This window comes from Aythya ferina, assembly GCF_964211825.1.
Source record: "Aythya ferina genome assembly, chromosome: 19".
NCBI lineage: Eukaryota > Metazoa > Chordata > Aves > Anseriformes > Anatidae > Aythya > Aythya ferina.
In genome coordinates, this window is record NC_140309.1 from 2,028,035 (window position 1) to 2,052,301 (window position 24,267).

The 24,267-nt window shown below is 46.1% G+C and overlaps 1 protein-coding gene across 1 annotated transcript in view; it reads right to left on the reverse strand.

The window, feature by feature from the left end:
* RNF43 (ring finger protein 43) overlaps window positions 1-24,267 on the reverse strand; it is a 66,329-nt gene that overhangs the window by 20,875 nt on the left and 21,187 nt on the right. The gene's annotated exons all lie outside the window — the stretch shown is intronic.

Below are 24,267 nucleotides of genomic sequence, written 5' to 3' on the forward strand. Positions count from 1 at the left end.
AGAAGCAAGCCACTGTTTGGTCCACCAGGGAAACATCCCAGAGAGAGGTGAAGTATCTACCATGGGCTGCACACAGGTCTGGCTTTGTCCCAGTGACATAGTCAAAGCCAGACCTGTGTGGATTCTGGGTTGGGGTGTGCAGACAGTGCTGGCTCAGCTGCTGTGGGGCTGCTGGGACCCCAAGGCACAGGACCCACTTCCCACAGCCAGCTTGCTTGCAAGCAGCAGCGACACAATGCACAGCTCCCCAGCTTACAAGAAAAGCAAACTCCTGGTGCCCTCAGAGAATCAGCAGTTCTTGTTCCTCTGCCACCAGACTCAACAACTTTATGATGAATTTGTAGAAGAGAAGCCAAAGGAACTGTTGAAAAACTCAGAACAGGTAGCAGCAAAGAAATACCACGAATGAGAGGGGAGAAGATAAGATCCCAGTAACCACATCCCTGTGAGTCCTGGAAAAGTATTCACCACATTGTGCCAAACTGATGGCAGTGGGGAGCAGAGCTCACAGCCACCATGGGACATCCGTATGGGATGGGGTTGGGGCACCATGCCTAGGTGCACACCTCTGTGGAGCATCCTGCAGCAGGGGCCATGGCCTGCCCCAGCCTATCACAGGGACATGAGGGCAAGGTGAAGTCCTGCCAGGGGCTGAGTGCCACACTGGTCCCTGCCTGTGAAGTGTGTGATTGCTTCTGATTTTTCAGTCCGGCGGTAGAGGGAAGACAGTCTTGTGCTAAATGACGGGAGGTCGAAGGAAACTGCAATTTGGTTCTTGGCTCCCTCTGGGAAGTCCTGTCATTTTGCATGAACCTTCCCAGCTTTTCCTAGAAAAGCTGGCTGGCATCCTCCTCTGTGACTAAATTATGCTGTATAAAGCACACAGCGGTTACATTACAGAAAAAGCTATAAATACTAAGGGTGTTGGGCAGCTTTTATTAATGCATCAGTGTGTGGAAATGCAGGAAACGAGCAAGAAAGCTCAGCATTATAAAACAGCAGGATTAGGGCAGGCATTGCACCTGAGTGTCCAGCAGCATGTCCTACTCTGCAAGTAACTCTGCAGCAACATTCCAGTGCTGTGCAGAAAGGCTGCTGACTTGACAGGCTTAAAACAGGGGCGGGAGGGAAGCCATTTCCTGCTCTCTGACAGTTGCAATTGCAGACCTGACTGCAGAGAGTGGGAGAACGGGGCTCATTTCACCTAGCTTCAGACACGCTGATGGTGCCATTTAGCAAACAAGCGGGTCTCCCAGACACCTCATCAGCAGGAACAGGTCCTTCAAGGCAGCGCGACTCGGGAGCTGTGCAGTGCCCATATCTTGCTGCTGACAATAAAGGTGCATAGACAATTAGCCCAGATGCAGCCACCTGCATGGGACACATCAAAAGCTGAAGGAGACCGGCGGCACCTCCGTTCACTTGGAAATGCAAAATGTGCTTGCTGAGCCTGCAGGGCGTGGGGAGACAGCGCTCTGAGCTAGAGGGCAGGGAACCTGCTGGGGTGGTGCGTGGCGCTGAGGCTGGTCTGGCGCACTGCGCTGTGCCCCGCATCCCCCGGCTCCAGCCAAAGCCCAGCTCGGAGCTGACCCTGCTGGGCCCCGGAGTGCCCCTTGGCACCTGTTGGCACCTGCCTGACTCCATCAGGGCTGTGGCTGGAGCTGCTGCCACTGGGTGCGGCCCTCGGCCGGATCCTGCCCCTCACGTCTAAGGGGAGCTTCCAGGGGGGACCCGTGGAGATCACCGCAGGGTTGTGTCCCTGAAGAAGAGGGCTTCATCACACAAACTACTACCCTGCTGAAAGCGCAGGTGCCCTGACACTCCAAAACCAGGTACTAGGAAACAAGAATGGGTCTGGCCAAACCATGAAAGCAAGTTATGATGGTGAGGACTTAAAAAGAAAGAAACAAACAAAACCCCACAAAAACATGGAGTAGCTTTGGAGGCAGGCAGAAAGACAGAAAAACCTAAACCCAGGACTCTCAGCTAACCTTCAGGAGCTAACCTTATACCCAGATGTAAGGGATGGCACCATCGGCCTGTGCTGTGACCTGTTATACTTTGAAATCCAGCACGGCACCTGGTTAACAACCTTGTGCCTGTGACGGGCACTCCCTCATTCATCTTTCTCTTGGGGTCTTTCTTTCTAATCCATATATTAGATGAAAAATGTCAGAATGCTATATAATTCAGACTTAAAATCAGCCTTTAAGATGTTCTAGAGAACATACCTGTGCCGAGCACCACTTACTGTAAAATTCAGAGCTTGGGGTTTCTAGGGAAGCAATGAAATCTGTTATGACTTGGGAGCGCTCAGGAGAGGCTCCCAAATAACCCCGCACTTTGTTCGAGCACTGGCAGGTGTTGCCCACATGCAGATGAACACAGCTTTTAAGTGTTTGCAGTCCCCCTGGCTTTACCAACCAATGTCATTACCTTTATATTCTGTTTGCTTGACTGGGAGTTCTCTGACTGTTGGTTAATATATCATTTAATAAGCACGGAAAAACACAAAACAAGAAATGCAAAAAGCATGTCTTGTAATACTTCTAATAATTCAGAGATAACCCTCCTGATGGCTTTATCAAGCCTTCACCAGGTTGCTCCTGGAGCTCCAGGGAGCCTAAGCTGCTGGAGCACCCTGAGACACCAGTTCTGCAGCAGCAAGAGGCTTTAGAGGGTCTCATTAGTGGTGGGGTGCGATGCTGGTGAGACTTGTAGGGTAGGTAGGGGTAGAGGACATCTCCAACTGCAGCTGGCTGGTTTGTGAAGAAGTCCCACCTTCCAGTACTGCTTGGAGTTGTGTTTGACCCTTGGTGGGAATGGCTTGCTGGGTGCTATGATGTTCCTGGGGCAGGAATCTATGGAGTAAGGGCTATTCCTGTGTGCAGAGCACAGAGCAGTGTCTCTGTGACAAGGATTGCTGGGCCTGATCACAACATTAATGACAAACACGGGGAATAAGTGCAACAAGTGCTAATCTATGTTTCTGCATCCCAAATGATCTTGGGTAGCATATACGAAGTCTTGGAACCAGGTGGTAAATTGGGGGAAGACCTGCTGATGAACGCACCAAAACCTTCCTTCTGATTTTCTGTTAAGACTGGCCACTGTGGTGTTTTCCTCTTTCCCTCTGGGACACCTGATCCCCCTTGCCAAGCAAGAGTCCTTTGTTTTGTGCGTTTCTGCCAGGGACACAACTGTATCCACAAAGGGCACAGTAAGCAGCAGGGGTAAACTGAGACAGCCAGGGGAGCCACAAGCATGCAGGGGTCACTGCCCCCTGCCCCATGGAGCTGGGGCAGACAAGTGGCTCCCTCATTATTCTGTAAGGAGTCCTTAACCAGGCACCTCTGGAGGCTGAGAGTCCGGGTGCTTTCCTCAGCATTCTGTAAAAAGACGAACAGGAGGCAGTCAGGAGGGATTCTTCGTATCTCATCCACCCAAGCAACATGCCCCACTCGTCTTCACTCCAGATCACTGCCCCTGGCCATTGCATTTGGCGTGAGTGATCATGGCTGCGCATTGTGCTCAGAGGACAAGCACGCTCTAAAAATAATCTAAGGATCAAACAGCAAACCAAATATTATTTGATTCCTTGATGCAGACAGGACTCTTGCCCCAGCTGCTGGCCCTTGCCACTCACTGGGCTGCAGTCAGCATCCCTCACTCCCTCTGATGCAGGCCCATGCACAGGTGGCTGCAGAGTGGCTCACTGACTGCAGGACTGACAGACGGGCTTCTCCAGGCAGGGGTCCCACATCCTGGGCGCTCTCCCAGCCTGGGGATGTCTGTGGCACCCACTGCTACAACCAAGAAGTCATTGTTCCTTACAGAAAGCCTCTCAGACCTAGAGAGGCAGGGCAGTCAGGCCTGTCAACCCCCTGGCTCTGTCACTCCATTTCTCCTTGTCACCACATCCTGCTCGCTGCCTGCACAACAGGATGCAGAGATCCTCTGCATGTGTATAAGCTTGCTGCCACTTTTTTCCCATTTCCTTACCCTATGGCATCTCCTTCTTTCCTATCTGTACCACCATACCACCGCCCTTCGAATACCAAACTTTTCTTTCTCACTTACCCTCACAACCTTCCCCGCTCTCCCACGACCCATTACCTGCACACCAGCCCGTCCATCCCACCACGCCAGCAGCGCTCATATGATGGGCTTGGCGCTGCTGGTGTGGAGGCTGCTGAGAAAGGACCCTGCCCGTGCAAATGCCCTGCAGAAAGGCAGGCACAGAGGCATGCTAGATGCTCATAGAGGGCTTCATTTATAAAACAGCAGAAAAAAAAGGTGACCCTCAGAGGTAATCTAGCCCACTTTTCTGCCCTAAGGCAGGATCAGCCAGACCTAAAACATTCCTCAGAGACACTTGCTTAACCTGTTTTCAAGACCTCTAAAAATGGAGACTACTCACCCATCCCAGGCAGTCCTGTCCAGGGCTGCATTCTCCTCTGCACAGTAAAGTATTTTCTAATGCTTTATCTGAATCATTCCTGCTGCAGTTCAAGATAATTAATTCACATTGAATCAACTATGCCCATGGAAAATACATTATTTGCTGTCCTTTTCTGAGAACCCTTTAAACGCATCTACTCACAGCAGAGAATGTGGGGACGAGGCTGGAGAAGCAGTCCCAAACAGCAAAGCCAGAGAATTACGATCCTTGGTTTTCTCTTTAAGGGAATATTTCATACACGATCTTCATAAGGAATAAGTCAAAAGGATTGATTTGATTTGAAGTGTCAGTAAAAATCTTATAACCAACCAATAAGAGGCATGGAAGAGAACAGTACAAGACAGTGTTCATCAAAGGGCTCTAATAGAAACCATGAGCTGAACTGGTGAACTGTTAACAGCAGCATATAACTGATCACTAAACTGATTACAGTACCAGAAAAATGGAAAGCAGCACATACAAGGCTTAACTTGAAGAATTTGAAGGTGATCCAGGGAACAGCAGATCAATAATACTGCCTTCCCTGCCAAACAGAGACAACAGCACTTTTGGAAAAAGAAAATCATGCTCCACAGACCTACGGGATTCCTTGAAGCAACCACCAAGTAGGAGACGAAAGGTAGTTCAGCTAATATTGTACACTGATATCTCCTTTTCTTTTCTTTAAAAGGACAAAGCTATGAAAGATGCCAGGATATTACACAGTACTAACTAAAACAGAAAAGCAGATCATTCTTTACAATGGAGCGAACTTAGCAGTACAGCCCCGGCAGTACACTGTACGGTCTGAATGTTTTCACAAAGGGTTTGGAAAATGAGAGGAATGGTAAAGTGGCTGAATTTCTCAATAACACATACATATTAAAGTTGGTAAATATTAAAACTGGTTATAAAGGGATCTCATGATACTGAGTGATGTAATGACAAAATGTTTAATAAACAAATAAATAACCAAACAGCTATTTTATGCAAAGATGAACTCTAGGTTAGTTTTTAACACGCAGAAAGTTCTCAGAGTAATTCCGAGGAGTTTTATAGAAGCAGCTGTTGGATCATTCAAAGCAGTCAAAAGTTAAATAGACTATTAAGCATTACTCTAAAAGAATTGAAAAAAAAAGCACACCTACTAGATAAAGCTGCAGTATGTCAACAGCTTTGATATTACAAGAAGTTCTGCTCACTTCATATTAAACACAAGGGACTATTTGTGTAGAAGAGATTAAACAAACAAGAATTCTTTAGCTTTGAAGAGATGGGATATGTTAGAGCTACATAAAATCATGAAAAATATGGAGAAAGGAAGTTGAGCATGATTATTTACTATTTCCCAAACAAAACAACTAGGGCCATCAAATGAAATTATCAGGTAGGAATTTTCAAACAAACAGAAGTGGAGCTGACTCGCGGTACAGTCAAATGGCAGGATTCATTCTCACAAGATGCTGGGAATGCCAAAAGTATGGGTTAAAAATCAATTAGACAAATCCATGGAACAGGAAGCCACGAAGAGCTGTTTAACGCAAAGAGACAGATGCAAGCCCTGGCTCGGGCCACACTGAGCACAGCCTGCCCAAAGCTGGAGTGATGCAGAGGAGCATCACTCGGTAGATGCCCTTTCCCTCCATGTTTTCCCCACACGTTTGAAAGCAACTACCATCAGAAGCAGGACACCGGGCACAGCGAACCTTCAGTGGGACTTGGGTAGGGACTTGTTATGCATCATGTTCTCATTCCTCTCTTTTTCAGGCCAGTCTCCCTGAGCTGTTCTTAATTGGTGCTAGGTGTTCAGAAGCGAAGCCTTTGGCCTCAAACCCATCCTTGCAGGCAGGGGCTGCACACCTTCCCACTACTCCTGGCCTGGCCCCTTGAGTGCTGTCAAAATGTGCCCAGCACCATCCCACCTCGGCACTGCCCACCACCCTCCTCCCCACGTGAGAGCCCCGCTTCAGGACAGCACCGTGGGAGGTGTGGGGGAACCTTTGCCACAAATATTTGGGCTAGAAAGCAAATAATGTATTAAAGGTGAGATTTTTGGCCAGTGCCAGAGAGCTTGGAGAGCTTCCTCCACCCCACAGGTTCCTGCTAAACACAGGCAGGGCCCGCTGCTGCCTCACCTATGGGAAGCAGCTTTGTGATTCCTGGCTTTGACCCAGCACCAGCTCTCTGCCATTGCTCTCACTGCCGACTTCATCCCTTTTACTCCTGCACATGACTTTGGGGGCATACTCAGGTGTGCAAGGCCTGGAGAAGCGTGCGCTGACTTTTTCAGGTCGGTAAGCCCTTGCACTGCTGCAGCTCATGCTGAGAGCATTTAGCACGTGCTGCTGGTGCAGCAGGGTACAGCGAATGTAAGTGCTGTGCTGGAAAGGCTCCCTTGCAAGGGAGCTGCACAACAAAACAGAAGGGAGCCTGGCAACGGCAAGGAGATAAGCAAGTAGCCTAAAGCATGGCCAGTGGTGGCCTCTTGAGGGTACGCAGCATCTTAAGCGCTGTTGTGCCATCTCTGCTTGTCATTTGGAGATACCTCCTCCCCAGTGACCTACTTGCTTCACCCAGATGTTGTGGGTGTCACAGAGCATGAGCTTGTGAGGGCTGAATACAGATGGTTCTGTATTTGTGGATATCAGGGCCTACATTGGTTAGTCCTTATCCACGCTGAGTGTCTGTCAGTGAGGTTCTAAGCTAAATAAATATTTCTTCAAAGGTTATATTCCTTCATAGGTTTCAAAAGAGCAAGCAGAACTGCACTACTACCTTCCTTCTTTGCTGCTAAAACTGACTTCCTTGTGAGAATTACTGAGCAAGATCCTTTGCTGAGGTCTACCAGGAGATGGAGACCAGGATCCTGTGATAGCATTGCCACAGGAAGGAGCAAGGGAGATGTACCAGCTCTGGAAGCTAGGCATGCAACTGCGTGGCACACCTCCCTCCAACAAGCGCCAGTGCACAAACACCGTCACAAATGCTGACACCAGGGAAACCTGGGACCTCTGCATGGCAGGGGTGGAACATGGCACATGCACTTCCCCGGTCTTCTCGGTTACATGCTGCGTCACTGAGATACTGAGAGCCCTTAGCAGGCTCAGTCTGCAATGCCTGGCCGTGCTGTGCTCTGGTAGCTCTGGGCGAACCCAGTGCATGCTGCTACCAACTACACTGCCCTGCTGGGACAGCCCCAGTCACCAGAGCCTCCTGCCCAGTCTCCTCCAGCGCTCATACTGAATGAACACGTTTGTCCCTGTACAAGAGAGGCTCTTCCCAATTTATCTGAATGCTTCTCCTATATCAGATCAGCAGAAAGCCCCTCTTACACAAAGATCACTCCAATTTGTAGTTGTCCCTCTACTTGAAGGCACAGTCACAGGAAAGAGGGAATGCTACAAAAAGGCTGGTATCAGAGATGCTTCCAGGAGGCTGGCACACAGCTACAGTGGAGTTGCTGTGACATGCTGCTGGAAGGGTGTATAATAATGAGGAAGGATGAGGCAGGGAGATGAAGTGAACCTAAGAAAAAGAAAACGGAGACAGCTAGTTTGAAAACAAAGAGCATGGCAGAGTATATCAAGGGGCCTGAGGAAAAATTGCAGCTTCCATGACTCCTGGGCATGAAGCCTAGCCATCAGGATATGGGTTTTTTTAATTTCCCCGCATAAAGTTTCAAGACCTGTTATAAAAGCAAACACACCTTACCCACATGTGAGTCACAGACAAACACATACACTGATAACAAACGCATTATTCTTAGAGAGACTCAGGTCCTACCTCAACATGTGAATAGCTCAGATGAGCATCCTAGTCCCCTGAAGGAGTGGCAAGAGGTGGGAGAGGAGACAAAGGACCTACATGCTGCCAATGCGATAGTCCTGCGTGTTCCCTTAGTGTGCTCATGAGCTTTGGCCTATATAACAATTCATCAGTGCCCGAGAATTTGGTACCATAAATCAACCCCTAATCAATGACTGCATCTCCTTCCCCTTCTCATTACAAAGCTGGTGAGCAACAAAGAGAAGTGCTGAACCTCAACAGGGACATTTACTTGATTATCCCATACTCAGGATTAGATGTGTTAGGTGAGTCACAAAGCCTGGATCCTTTCCGTTTAATTGCACAAGCATGGCCATGATACTGGAGAAAACTCTCACTACACACCTCACTGTCCTGCTGCCAGCTCTGCTGGAGTTTGCTCTCCTACAGACAGAGAGGTCAGACATAGGGGAAGCAAGTGTCACTTGTTCTAGTGTGGCCACCATGATGATAATATGAGCCAGCAGGGGAATTTTTGGAAAAGTTTCATCATGTCACATTTCAAGATGTCTGGTTAAACTCTCTCTCTCTGCTCCAGACATCCCCTTTGGAATATCAAAGGTAAAGGGAGGTTCTCTGGTCAGCCCTGACTCACGCCGCTAAATGAAAGTAAAGGCAAGCCAGCCCACGTCACGGGAGAACAGCTCATGCTCCTGCTGCCTCCAAGCACGCAGCAGACAGCCTGAGAGTCAAGACCAAGTGAACTGCATCCAACCCATGCTTACCTGCCTGCCCCATATATTTTAGAGGGCTCAGCTTGTTCTCCATTCTGGGGGAAAATGCCACCAGTAATCTCCATGCTCCAAGGCTCTCTTACACAATGGTCTGCTGCACTGTGCTGACCCCTTTCAGAGCCTGGAGGATAAAGCTGTTCTACAATACTTGTCTCCTGAGCAAGAAATCTTGCCCTCATCAACAGGCAAGACCCCAACTGTGTGGACAGCACTGGCATCCTTCCTGTCACTCCAAGTGCAAATCTGTGCTGTCACACACAGCACAAAGCTGTCTGGTCCCTCAGGTCCAGCTTAGGGGTGGCAGAGATCCATGAAGTCTTCCACACTGGATATATCAAGCACCTTTACAGAAGAGAGTTCTGATCCCCAGAGCAACTGCAGTAACGGGCCAGATGCAAACACTCACCCAAACCCAGATCTCTTTACCACCCAGACTGGAATCACAGAATCACAGAATGTTAGGGATTGGAAGGGACCTTGAAAGATCACCTAGTCCAGTCCCCCTACAGAAGCAGCCTAAAGTGGGTTTCAAAGTTAAAGCCTTGAAAGTGGATGCCAGAAAGATCATTCTTGCTCTTCTAGAAAGGGGATAACAGATCTAGAAGAGCAAAAATGACACGGATATTCTCTGTGGGGCAGATTATGCCATAATTTCTTCTGAAGCATCACACATCTCCAGGAGGGCCAAACAGCTCTTGGAAGGAGACCATGGGGTTCTCTCAATGCTGACGTGGACTGGGGATTCCTCCAGTGCTCTTCTTGAGATGGTGCTCAGCAGCAGTGTGGTCTCGACTGTTGCTCAGGGGTGGCAGGGACCTGATGTGGGCCTGAACCACCAGCGTGGCCACTTCCAGAGAAACCAGCAAATATGCAGGGAAGCCTTACTGGGCCACTATCGAAAGACGAGCCTTTGTCACCAGCCTGTGCTCACCAGGGAAGAGCCACAGGGATGTGGCGGGCAGGGGGGCAGGAGACACCCCTGCTGAGGCTTCCCGAGCTGTGCACCAGAAGGGGAAGGCGGGAACGTTGTCTGATTCCCGAATCCCATCCCCTCCCCCTGGAATATCCCTGGGCTCCACGGCCTCAGCCAGGTGCAGAACAAAAGGAAACTAATGATTTAGTTATTGCTCTAGCGCTGAAGGTTTGAAGGTCAGCCATTCAGCGCGGCGCTCATTGTATGACCAAGCACTGCCTGCCCTGCCTACAGACCTGCAGCTACAGTCAGCGCAGCAGGGGCCGGCACTGTACGGCTGGCTTCTGAGCGGGGAGATGAAAGGCTTCTTCTAATGTAATAACTGACGGCCTCTTCAGTGCCGTTTGAACTGTTTACAGACTGAGTTAACGATTACAGGCAATGTGTATCTTGGCCGCTGCCCAAAATTCTTACCCGCCCGTCAGATATTATCAAAGAGCCCTTCACTGATCGCCTGGAGTCCTTCCAAAGCTCAGCGCTGAAACGCCGGCAGAGAGGAGGGGCCTTCAGCACTCGCTCCTGAAGCCCAGGCTAACAAGTCACAGGGCTGCTCTGGCAAGGTGTCCTGGGGAGTTCTGCAGGGACAGAGCAGCACTGGCTGGTCCCTAACAGCCCTGGTGCAATGCTTGTTGTGCAGGGCAGGCTCTGCCCTGGAGGACACCACCTAGGGCTTTGCCTGTGTTGGTTTGGTCTTCCAGGCTTCACTTAGACAACACCACAGGGCTGGTGAGCCGTAGCTGCCCGGGTTTCCCCGTGCCCTGCCTGCACGAGGCCACTGTTGTCTGCACCTTGCTCTTTACACGCTGTCTGTGTAGCCTGGGTGGTTGTGTTAATGCCAGCAGTTACACAGCTTAAAGCTACTCCTGCCAAAAGTGTTTTCAACACCCTTGTGCCTAAGAGTGTGGACAAGAACAAACCAGGTGGTGGGAGATTAGATAAAATCACTTCCATTGTTATTTGTAGTTAGAAAAATGCAGGTGTGGGTATAAGGTCTGGTTAAATTTGGTTTATAAAACAAATCCCAGCTCTCTGGGGCAAACTGCACAGTCTGGAAATACAGTTGAAATGAAGGGATGAAATCAAGAACTGGCAAGCAGCTCTAATTACAGCCAAATAACACAGAGCCACATTCAAGTAACACTGAGGCTACACAGCAAACTGCTTCCGAGGCAGGAAATGCCACAGCTCCAGATGACTGCTCCATCCTACTGCCAGTCCTGCACCCACTGAAACCCAGAGGGGGCTTGACACTGCCTCCAGTGAAAGCAGAAATTAATCTAGGTCATGCGTTGCTCTTGGAAGGTCCTGTCATAGACAAATTCCTAAATAAACTAGGAAAAAAAAGATCCCATTTTTAGATAGAAACATCCTAATGAACTATCAGTTCCCCTTACCACCAAATTTTATGCTGGAAAATGCTATTACATACAATTCAGTAGATAATTTGCACTGAGCTACTATGGCTTCAAGGTATCACCAGTGATCCACAGACCATTATTTTGAAACCTCTGCTTCATTCCAGCCTGGCAAGCTATACCAGGAGCATCAACTGATGTATGGCATGCCTACCAAGAGGCTGCAGCAGTGCTGGTATGCCATCAACTAAAAGCTCTTGATAGAAAAGGTTAGGGGAAAAAAGGACTAAAATTTGATACTGTGTCCCTGAAATGAGGCATGTTTGTCCCACAAAAATATGCAAAAGGGTCTCCCCTGTAGGCTGACGGGGTCCTGTCCATGACACAAAAGCTGGAGTTTCCAGCGGATGCCTTCCTGGAAGGGCTGATGCCTTGCTTCCCACGGTGCCAACTGTGTGCTTGAAATATGATGTGTGTCAGCGGGTTCCAGGCATAATGGCAAAGACTGTAGAACAGCTAAAGGAATATACACCTTGATTTTAATCATACCTCATACTGACTTCACATTGTTTTATTGCTCAAATGCAGTTGTTTTCTTTTAACAGGAATGAAAGTGGCTGGTGAAGGAGAGGAGTAAATCTCCTGTTGGATGTTGTAGCATTGCCAGGAGACAGAAATGGAGATGCAAATACATTTGCTGTGATTTGATTCAATAAAACTTGCTAGTACAGTACAGTACTCTACAAAAATTGGTTCCTCCTACGCTTACTTGCTAAGACATGAGTTCAAGCCCTCTGGGATCCGCATTTCCCTGGCTGCTATCGATGACATCACTGACATCTAAGGAGCTACAGGAATGCAGAGAATGCAGCTCCGGGCTCCTGGGGATGCTGAGCTCATTGGCTGCTACAAGAGGTAAGAAAGATGGGGTATCTGGGTCCCAGTCCTGGCTCATTTGCAGCCTTTCACTTCCTACATACATGCACATGCTATTTTTAAGTCCACACAACACATGGCAGCAAGAGGTTGCACCAGTTTAAACAGAAAAGTTTGAATTGTTTTAAAATTAATTCCATTGGTGTCTTCAGATTTTGAGTAGAAATGAGAATTTCAGCACAGGCACACAGGGTCAGTACCCCAGTCAAGATAGCCCAACAACCTGTCTCTCACTAGCCAATAGATATCACTCAGAGAGTGATCTTGCACTTATATTTTTCCATCATCCAATGGTTGGAAGCTTGGGGAATTACTGCTCTGAAGGATTTATGCAGAGCATGGTGCAGCTTGATGGATTTCACAAAAATGTCTCATTCCCTTTTTATCCATTTGTATTTTCTTGCACAAGATCTTCTGCAAATGAACCCCACAATGGATTTCAGCTAAGTCAACAGCTTTTTTTCATCAAGGAAATCCTCACAAGAGACTCCTAAGAGCAATCTCTGTTAGCTCCAAGACACACCTTTGACTACTCTATTACCAGCCTCTCTGTGTGTAGCCAAGCCTGCATCCTGGGGAGTCCAGCAACTGAAGATTTCACAGGCATTCAAAGAGCTTGGCTTACATGTTCAAAGAAGCTTGAAGTAGGTAAGCATAATTCTTCCCCTTAGTTTCAGCCTTCTGGGAGCCTCTGAAGACTCCAGCATTCATCACCAAAGGGCATGTCTCCACACAGAGGTTCTTAGGGACGAGGATGACACAGCTCTTGGCCCAGTACTCAAAAAGCTGAGGCCAAAGAGGTGAAGAAATTTCCATTTTCAGCCACCTCTGCTGCAGTGTTCAGAGTAGCACAGACATGTAAATACACAGCGTCAAGGACAAATGGGGCAGAAAGTAAAATAAATAACTTCCCTGCTTGACAGAATGTGATCCAGTAGAAGATTACCTACCTGCTGTCTTTACTTGAGGCCACACAATAATTTGACCAAATGTTACTTAGAAAAGGTACAGACTGACTGAGCTCTAAAAGCCTTTTTTTGGTCTGCAAAATGGGAATGGAGCCATCCACAGATCATTTGTTTTAGGGAATGAAAGTATGCTAGTTGCAACATCACCTCAACTGGAGAATCCAACTCTCACCAACTCACATCTCCTATAGAGGTAAGGAAGGGGGAAAAGATCTGAAAGGTGGCTGAGTGTCAGGACAATTATGATATCCAGAGTCATAGTAGTTAGGACTGAAAAAAGTTTTGAAAGGAAAAAAGCCCTCCTGCTTGCAGGAGGGAAGGCTCTCTCATCTCTTATTACTGCGGATTAGAAGACCTAATGGAAGGAACTGTCAGCCTGGCACTGGCCAGTTCTTTGTTTTCTGATGTTTTGTAACAAGAAAAGGTTCTCTCATTCCTGCCAAAGAAAGGCCACTGGAAAAGAGGATCTAGCACTCTCTAGAGTTTCTGATATGGCTTCTTGGTGAAAAAAAAAATATACTCCATTGTGTAAAATCAGACATCTATACCTTGAATTGATACATGCAAACTCCAGTTCCTAGGCTTGCTTGCCTTTCCTCCTGGCTTTGGAATGGAGGTGGTTGTTACAATCTCAGATTCTGTCTCTGTACAGATTCTGTCTCTGTACATATCTGCTGCTTTTCATCTTTTTGTGTTCTCCCTCACTAGGGCAGGATGTTTGATTAAGGGTTTATTAGATAGCCATGCTGGAAGCACAGAGAACATTGTTTGTTGTTGTTTTTGTTTGTTTGTTTGTTTTTGTTTTGTTTTTGTTTTTTAAAGTTGTATCTCATCCTTCCATGCCATAAGACTCCATACTTCTGCCCTGCCACAGCTGCCCATTTCCCTGGGAAGGACACGGCTTGCTCTCATAGCTCCACTACCAGTGCCACACCCAGAACACAAAAAGTGAATCTGCAGCTCTTTTTTGCAGAAAGCAAACTCTTCAAACATCTGAGCCTCACTGGCATTGATGCTACCATGTGGGAACTGCTGATGTGTCTGTTCACTACTGTGCAATGTCTGGAAGGGACAACTCTTCATTACAGTTCAGCTGATTTCTCCAGCAGTACAATTCAGTTGATTTTCCCACCAAACCTCCCTATGTTATATTGAATAATGTGCATTTGCACTGCCTAGTAAGCCAAGTTCTTGGTTTCCTCATGCAATCTGCATTATTGTCATTCTGTAAGGACAAAAAGCCATTGTAGCCAAAACCTTTAAGCCTGTAGAGCACTGCTTCGATGGTTTCTGTTATATTAGGCATCAGTGCAGCACTTGAGAACACAGGGATAAATCATTAACAAGTCATTATTGTTCACAGGTATTTTTGGCAGGAAACCACTGAGGTCAACTTGGACAAACTGCTGTGGGGTAGTGGGGGTGGCACTTTTCCTGGAGGAGCACTCAAATCCTTGTCTAATGCCGTAAAAATAGTGTGGAAGTCACCTTCATTACTGAAGCTCATAGACATGAAGAGTGTCAAAGTCCCTCCTTCCCACTCTTCTGGCCTATGCTTTCTTCCCAAGTCTGTGATCAAGTCCTTACATCTGTAAAATGCCTGCCATTCTTCTGGCACATACAAAGTGACAACACTTTTAATCATGAGCACCCCTCACAGTGTGGGCAGGCTGACAGCCCAGACAATATTTTTCATTTACCAATCCTATAATCTCACAGATCACATCAATCACTTATGTTAGCAGGGCTGGGGATTTCCCAAATACTGCTTCTCCTAGAGATTTGTCCAAGTATGACTGTTTCTCATTCTTTGGAAACCTGCAGAGGCGTCACTTCTGTACAACTGTATCAATCATCCCTCCAATCCCCAACAAAAATCATCATCTGCACATGCAATACAATGCTCCTTTTCCTGCAGGGGTACATGCATGTGTGTGTGGAGGGGGTATGAATTCATAAACTGTTTGCTCCCGGTGCCACCCCTGCTGGCACACAGCTGAGCAACCATCTGAAAACCCTTTCCATAGTTAATATTCTGGACGCTGATCTGTACTCCCAGCTTCTAGCACTGTCAAACACTCCAGCTCCATGAAACGCTATTTATTCTCGTTGTCATTCAGTTTCCTGCTTTGGTGGCCAGCTGGCCACTGACCCCCTTGTTATTTAGCTGTTGTAAATCAAGTGCCAAAGGACACTTTCAGAGCATCATGATGTGGCAATCCCTCCGACTATGTGGATGTGGTCGTTTTAAAATTAAGTAAGCAAACAATTCTGACACAAACAGCTCAAAGGCTGCTCAGTGCACGCTCCTGGCTGGGAGATACAACATCAAGATGGGTCTGCCTTTGAAGTCCTAAAAATCTCCTACAAAATGCCATGGAGTCAGCCCAGCTGCTCAGATGGTTTCCTGCCCAGCCAGTTCTGAACAGCTTGGTGGTGATTTTTTGCTAAGGAAAAGTACTTTCAACTTTGACATTTGAAAACTGCCTTTCATAAGCACAAAAAAAAAAAAAATCCTTTCCAAACACTCCAGCTTCTGGACACATTTGTGGAAGCCAAGAAAACTTCTCAGGTAACTGAGACCACACTTCCATCTTTCTCTAAAAATACTGACCCCACCATTATAAACCCAGGTAGGGACATTTGTATTACAAAGTGAAGCAACAGCTGCTTTACAAAAGCCTGAAGCATGTTTAGGTAACTCAAAACAGTTTTTCTGCCCAGCCTGAGGTTGCCAGCCCCCCAGAGCTGAAGGGATCACTTGGCATATCCCAAGAATGGAGGCTGTGCCTCCAGCTGGGGGTCTTTTGTTTAGTGGGTGACATTGGTAGTAGGGTGATGGTTGGACCAGACAATCTTGAAGGTCTTTTCCAACCTTAATAATTCTATGACATTCTTCAGCCACCTTCCTACTGCCCTGCCCATCTTCATCCTGAAGCAACAGATGGGCTACTTGAGCCTGTTTTCTGCAGAAGTTTTTGTTTTAAGAGGATGAAAACATACATGTAATCGCAGCCTGACAGGACAATGAAATGAAGAGCAGCTGTCTGCTTCACAGTAGGACTATGAGACCTGGGCTACAAGCAAGGCCATCATATGCACAGAAAGTATGGAAACAGAAGCAGTTAACATGTCAGTCACCGAAGATGACACTACAGGACATCTCTCTGCTATAAAAATAGCAAGTTCTCTGTCTCCTAGTACAAACCATTTGTAACAGTGATGGCAGACGGGTATCTCCTTCAGGAAATACTGGTGGCAGCCATGTTTCAGAGCATGTAGAGCCCGCATGCCAACCACCCATGTTTCACACTCCTGAGGACAGGATGACATCTGTTCTTCCCAGCTGCAAGGCCAGGAGAGGAGCCCTCAGGAACAGCCATGGGCCATGAGCAGTCTCCAAGAACTTCACTTGCAGAGACAAATTAAATTTGTTGGTCACCCACATCTTCAAAAATGTGGGTGAAAATCAATCCCTGCAAAACCCACAGTATACTTCCTTCTTCTTTTTCTAGTTTTCACACAGTTCTCAGATTTGGTGTTGATGAGACCTCCCCTCCCCAGGCTCTCACAACACTCTCTTTCTGCATGTCTGCACAGAAGAGGAGATTTGGGATGGGGCTGCTATCAAAGAGGCTTTGACTAGACAGGCCTTCCCTGGAGCAATGACTGATAGCATTCAAATAAAATCCTTCTGAGTCTGATATGGTCCTATTGACTCTGAAACTATCAGGGATCTTCACATGATGGCACATCCAATGGAGATACTCAAGCACATATACTGAAACTAAAGGAAGCAGTCTTCTTGGTCTCCAAGAGCACCTACTAGGGATCCTCCCTTTCTTTCTAGGGGCTGTCTGTCATTTTGTTCAATTTCTATGACTTCTGGAGCAGAGCCCAGGAGCTTTATGAGCTTCAGAGTGCTCCCACATTCATCTGCTCTGTCCCAGCATGGCCGTGCCACTGGCTGCCATCCCCTGCTTTCACCCCCAGGCTTCATTCCGGGCCCTCACAGATTTCCCTGGTCCTTCAAAACCCCCTTCATATCCAGGGACCAGGGCCGAACATCAGTTGATTATAAAACAATTTCTTTTGTTGATAGAAAATTCTTTTCAGGGCGTGAACAGCAGGAGAAAGAAAGGGTTCCTCTGAACTGTGCGCTTGCTGGAAACCCCCGAGGGCAAGAATCCGATCCCTGTCTTTGAGGCGAGCAGGCCTGTCTGTACAGGCCGCAGGAGCCCAGGAGAGCTTTGTGCGCACACGGCCGACACCAACACCCGTCAGCTGCCTCCTCGCCGGCACGGGGCCCCTGCAGTGCGCCAGGTCCGTCTGCAGCATGCTGTTTCTATGCCCAGCATGCAAAATGGCTTCATTTCTCCTGTCTGTGCACCCCTACAGATGTAGCCCTCCTCACGCTGAGCATGCTGGCGTATGCACCCCACCAACCTCCTCCCCATGGCCTCCCAAGCCACGGGCCTCACACAGCTTTGCTGCCTCCCTCCCCACCCCCGCTCGCCCTGCGCCAGCTGGCTCAGCCACCCAAAAAGAAATCCCTCTCTCTGCAGAGCCATGGCTGTTCAGAATCTACCTGTGTATCCTCTGGAGTGGATCAGGAGCACAAAGCTCTCTGTCCGGTGACCACGAAGCACAGCCTGCAACACCTGCTCCCTCTTTCACAGACCAAGAAGCAACAGGACCCCACCAAATCAAATGTGCGTGGCCACCACAAGCACTGGGTGTCATGATTCAGCAGATGCCACTGGATAATCTGCTGTTAAAATCAACACTTCTGAAGGGAAATCCCAAGGACCTGAAAGTGCCGCCATTTTGCAAACCAGACAGAATAAAACATTCCACACGAGCAAACATTTTGTTAAAGCAACTGGTGCTGAGCTCAGAAACCAGATTTCACAAGTTTTGCACTTGCCAGCCTTACAAAGAAGAGGCCAAAGTAAGGGAAATCTTTCATGCATTTCTCAGAAGTCTGCTGCAATGGTGGCTTGAACTACAAGCCCAGCTCCAAGTCACAGCCCTGTCTCCTTCCCATCAGAAGAAGCAATACCTAACTTGGACACCTCTCTTACACAGCCATGCAGCCCTGAGCATCCACACCAGGTCACACAACCGTTCCAGCATCACCTGTGTCCCTGGTCCAGGAAAACCCATGGGCTCCTGATTGCCCCTAAATGCATTTTCTGTCCTCCCCTCCTCTGTCTCCACCACACAGCTTTGCTATGGAGTCTCTCAATCTCTCATGCAACGCTACTACACACACACACAGTGTTTGATACTGACTTTGGAGAGAGGAGAAAGGAAAGCCAATGGACATGGGCTGATAGGAAGGAGCTAAAATTCCTGTTTCTGGACCCCAGAACTGCAGCTGAATCTCTGCTATGCATCTGAGCTGCAGTCCAGGTTTTCAGTCACCTTCACCCCCTTTTACTATGTGTATTTCAGGTGGTAATGTGGTCCTCAGCACATCTGGGGAGGTGTTACAACGGCCAGACCTTGATTATTTCTGGTGATGGTCCCACGCACTGGGGCTCCACTCACCCCAGTACATCCAGCCCGCCTTGGCCCTGAAGACAGCTGCTGTGTGGGATTTCTCCCACTTCACTGCCACAGCCCCCATGGGAATTTGGCAAAGGGTGCATCACAAAGGAGTGCAGCTACAAGCCACCCACCCCATGTCCTGCCAGAAGGACATGGTGAAGAAGGGATGGCAATAGCTGCTGCCCCTTTCCTTCCCTGTTTGCACTTCCCCATTGTGCTGCAGATGAGGAAACTCCTGCTTGCTCCTCACCCTCTTGGCGTTACTACAAACCGTCTGGTACAGCCATGCCCTCATCATTACACAACACCAGCCTGAATGTGTCGGCTGGTCCGAGCAGCCGGTCCATGTCAGCTGGGCTGGCAGGACTTGGAGGAGCCGGGCAGGAAAGCACGGGGAGTAAGGGAAGGTCTGCTCAAGGAGGCTCAGTAAAAGTCTGATTAGGAATGTGACAGGAGCTGAGAAGAAAGCACAGGGTGTGGAAAAATAGGGAGGAGAAAGATTGTTTTGGAGGAGAATAGGTCCAGAGCTCTGGGCAGTTTCATTAGAGGAATATTAAGTAAATGAGTCAGAGCTTGCGGTGCCTGAGGCTCGGGAAAGCTGCTGCTGGTGTGAAGGGATGGCAAGGGAAAATGAGGTTTGTGGCATGCTGTCTGCATATGAAATTCAACCATAACAAAACAAGAGGAAACATGTTGCCTGCTTAATACTTTTATTAACATTTGCAGAGATTAAGTACTGCAGACATTCAATCGGTGCCTTCGTCTGTACCTGATTCAAGCTCTGCCTCTGTGCTTAGCTCTGGGCTAGTAACTTAAATGAACATTTTCCAATTCATTACATTTTCAAAAGGCAATGCAGAGCAGCACTCTGTGCTCCCCTTTTCAAGCAGCACATAAAAACCCACACCCCTCTTCCAGATTTTCTGTATGCTTTATGCATTCATAGCTGGAATCTGGATATAAACTTCCTGTCTTAATTCCTGCACCTAAAAATGGGATATTGTACTGATATCTGTCCTGCAAGAATGAAATGTGCATCAGTAAATGTGTATCTTTCACTGTATATATACAGGTGTGTGTCTGTACATATATATCTTGTATCTATATCTGTATCTACATATACCTATCTTACAAAAACAAAATCCAAGGTTGAAAGTCAAGATGGGTAAAACAAATTGCCTACTTTAAAATTAGAATATTACTTTCACAAACATCTGGGAAACTTAAAGAAAGGCAGTCTGCGTGAAAGGGTTCAATAATTAAAGCAAAAATAATAATAAAATATTTGTAGGTTGAAATTCTATGCCTGTACAAAAACAAACAAACATACAAACAAACAAAACCAGAAGTATTATAACTACCAATCACCCTTTCGTGGTAGTGACAGCTACCAGGAGAGGCTAAGGGAAGTAAGAAAGGTAACAAAATTGGAGAAACACAGTATTAATAGGTGACTTCAACCATCACTATATACGCAGGCAGAGCAAATGTATTGAGATCTGACCAAAACACAGCTTTAGATATCTTCATCAAGTTCTTTGTGGGGCAATTCAGGGAAACCTTCAAAGTAGACACTATCCTATATAGTACACAGGGGTCTAGTTTAAGACAGAAATATCGAACATAAGTTCTGCAATGTATATATTTATGTATTAAAATTCTCCTCCTAATAGGAGAGAAAACAACAACAACAACACAACAAATCAAGACATTAAAATTCTACGAATAAGGAGAGTAGTTAGATGTTTCAGAAAGCAAATGAAAAGGTAAAATGTTTCCAATGATTCTAGGTGATACAGAAATTATTTAGAGATCTATTACGGGCTTGGAATAAACGTACACCATTGTGCAAAAGGTCTCTATATGGAACCCAAAAGTCCAACAGTGAACAATAAAGGAAAAGAGAATACCAGGAGGAAAAGGCAACCTTTGAAAAGTGGAACTTGCATCCAAATGCTGAAAACAGAAACTACTATAATCCTGGCAAGTTAAGTAGGCTGGTCAAAAGGGAACAACATGCTAGGGGTCTGCATACAAACAACAAAGCCTTTTTCAACACATCAGAAGAAGGAAGCCTATTAGTGAGTTTCTGTGGCTAACAAACAGCATAGGGAATGAAAGATGCACTCAAAAAATATTTGCTAAAAAGCTAAATGAATTGTTTGTATCATGGTTCACTGTAGAGGAAGTCAGGAAGTTCCCATGCAGAGCATTTCAGCATATTCATAAATTACTTGGGAAATGGTAAATTAATGAGGTGACAAAATTTGCAGATGAAACAGTATTTTTTTTGAATTATCTAATCTAAAGCTGATTGTGAGACTTGCATGAAGGATCTCAGGCTACTTGATGTATGCTTTAATGAGCAACAGCGTGCTAATGACTCCCCCCTCCTACGCCCACCTCCACCCTTGTTCCTGACCACATCCCCTGCTGTTTACCCTGTTTGAGCTTGTTTAGCTTATGAAAACCTCAGAAAAAGACCAAGCAAAAAATCTCTGTTTTCTGCAGTTTTAATGATTTGGACTGGTTTGGGAAAGGGTCTCATGAACACTGGAGACAGAACAAGAAAGTGAACAGTTACCACATGGAAAGTGGGCATGAAGGAAAGAAGCAGTTGGGGAAGAAACAGGGAAGAGTAAGTTTTCTTCCTTTCAGTAGCAAGGAGCTATCAATTAGGATCAGCTCTGCACAGAACTGCTGGTTGGATGGCCATGTGATAAAATGACAGGTGAAGTTCAGTATCAGTGCAAAGTGATGTGTCTGGGAAACAATCATGCCAATTTTAAGGACAAAATTGTAAGCTTTAAAATAGCTAATTAAACTCAGAAAAGTTCCTGGGATTATTCTGGAACATTTTCTGAAAACATCAGACACTATCCAAAAAAGCAAGTAGAGACTTACAGAAAAAGAGGACCAGAAAATATTGTCTGTGGTAAACTTACAGCTGAATGGTGCATTCACTAATGGCCATCCTATCTCAAACTGGAAAAATATAACAGCAAAATGTACACAAGTAATACCAAGGTGTGGAATGGCTTTTGTGTAAGAGCCTAGAATGTTCCATCCAAACAAGGAGTTTTATAAATTTTTTAACTTTGCAAACAATAGAAACATAGAATAATTATTAGTCATTCTCCATAATGCAAGGATAAAAGCAGGCACCCTAACCACAGCCAAGTCAAAGGTCAGAAGTAAACAAAAGGAAGGCTTTGCACAGCCCCATATTCCCTGATCCTTCCCTGATGAAAGATGATGTGGAGGTGTAAAAGACCCAGCAAGCCATGTAGGTAAGATCCACCTGGGCTAACAACCCAGGTGGCCCGTATGTAATTTCCAACTCTGTTACTCCCAGAGCCATTTTCTGCTGGGATCTGGGAGGATACACCAACACTGATCTTTTTCTCCTACTGGGCACAGAGAAAAAAGAAGATGGTCCTGCCTGAAGACGATCTCAGAAAGCTGCAGCAAAACTACTCTGCCTATCCTGAGGTCATTTCAACTAAGAATCATTTCAGCTAACTTAAGCAGCCACCACATGTACCTATGTATGTAGCTCATGTACTGCTGAGCTAGCTGCCTCACCTTCCTTTAAAGACAATGGATAAAGAAGTCATGTGAACTGTGAATGCACAGTTCACTTGCCCTGTAATAGCCGCTTATGTTGTATTAGATCAGTTGGCCCCAAGAAGTCCCCGTTCTCTGCAGTGACATTCCACAAAATGGATAAAACTCATCTGCATACAAGACAACATTTTGGAGCACATCTGTCTCGGAACATGGACTGGATTCACAGACCTCTCATTTTTGACTTCTGGGTAAAGACACCTTTGGCTTTATGTTCTCCAACAAATGTAAGAACATTGTTCTTTTAAAACCAACAAAGCAGATCACTTTCTACACAAAATTCTGACCCTAAGGAGATGATAACAAAATAATCAGTATATGAATGTAGGTATCCATGCTTCTCAGTGTGCTGATGGAAGAGGTTTAATATATCTAGTATGATAACAAACAGCATAGAAGAACCTACAAGGAATGAAACTCTTGACGCAGGCTTTCGTACTTCCTTTAAGTGAGGCTGCAGGCTTTGATGTCAAATAATTAAACCATCATGCAGTTCAGCAAGGCCGTGGTAATCACTCATATCTCTGTGGCAGGCCCTAAAAGCAGTGCAGCACAGTCATTCTGTCATCTGCCGTATGGTTTACCTCATTCTTGTTAACCTCCCTTTTCAGCATGCTTGCACGGACACTGCAAACCTTGGAAGAATGAAGATACAACACCATAAGCTAAACCTGGTTGGCTCCAGAAAATATATAAACACTGACTGAACACTGTCCAAGTTAAAACTGAAATGGTATTACCAGGCAATAGGAAGAAAGAGAGGAGGCATTATCAACTTGACTTTTGCTCAATCATCCAAATTTACAACCTTGGTTTCTCATTTAATCCTGAACTTCCAGTCAATAATGGGTAAAAGTACATTTCATTCTTATTTTACTACATGGTAGCCATCTCCTCACTTCTTGATGAGATTGCATTACAGATATGTAGGTATTTTGTTATCAGACAACATCACTACAGAGAGCTCTGAGGATACAGAATGTAACTGAATACTTGATAAGTACGTTTTAAGAAAGCATAGTAAATCCGGCTGCAAGAGACAAAATTGTTTCCTAGTTTGTTTAATACGGAGATCCAATTATTGTGTTTTAGTCACAAATTCCTTTATGGTTTGAATCACTTATAATCAAACCTATTTCTTTTTCTGTGTTGTTCTGCAGGAAGACAGAACAGTGGCAAAGATTGAGCTTTTAATATCTGGACTGAAGTTTTGAGAGGCTAAATGTTTTCAGCAAAAGAACTTTGAAAACCTACAAAAAAATCATTTCACACGTCATTGTCTAATGATGTCAAATTTCCAGGTATCTTGTAGGCATGTCTGTTTACACAGGCTCCATCTTTGGGGAGTGAGTTCAAAGGATCTAGTACTTTTTTTTTTCCATTTGATGATCTGAGGAGCTTTTAATGAATTGTCCGAGTTGACATAATGGTTAATTTGGGGCTCTATATGCTTGCGTATGTGGGCTGTACACCTAGACCTTATATTAAACGAACAGAAGAGCAGAGGAAATAGGTCACTAGAGAAGACAATTACTAAAATGAAGGGGAAATGCACTGAGAGATGCTTATCTTCTGAAAACATGGTGGAAAACAAAGAAAATAAAACAAAACACTGAAACTAGAGAAACCAAAGGATCAGCTTACATGTGAAATGACAGATATACATATATTTTCCCTGTAAAAATATTTGGAAGACAGTTGAATTCCTAAAGTTATTATGGCAAAACACAACTGAATATCAGAGGTTGGACTCGGTGATCTTGGAGGTCTCTTCCAACCTAGATGATTCTGTGATCAAAATTTAAAGATAAAAGCAATTGCTTTGAATCTCAGAACTCTCCCTCTCCACTGCTGC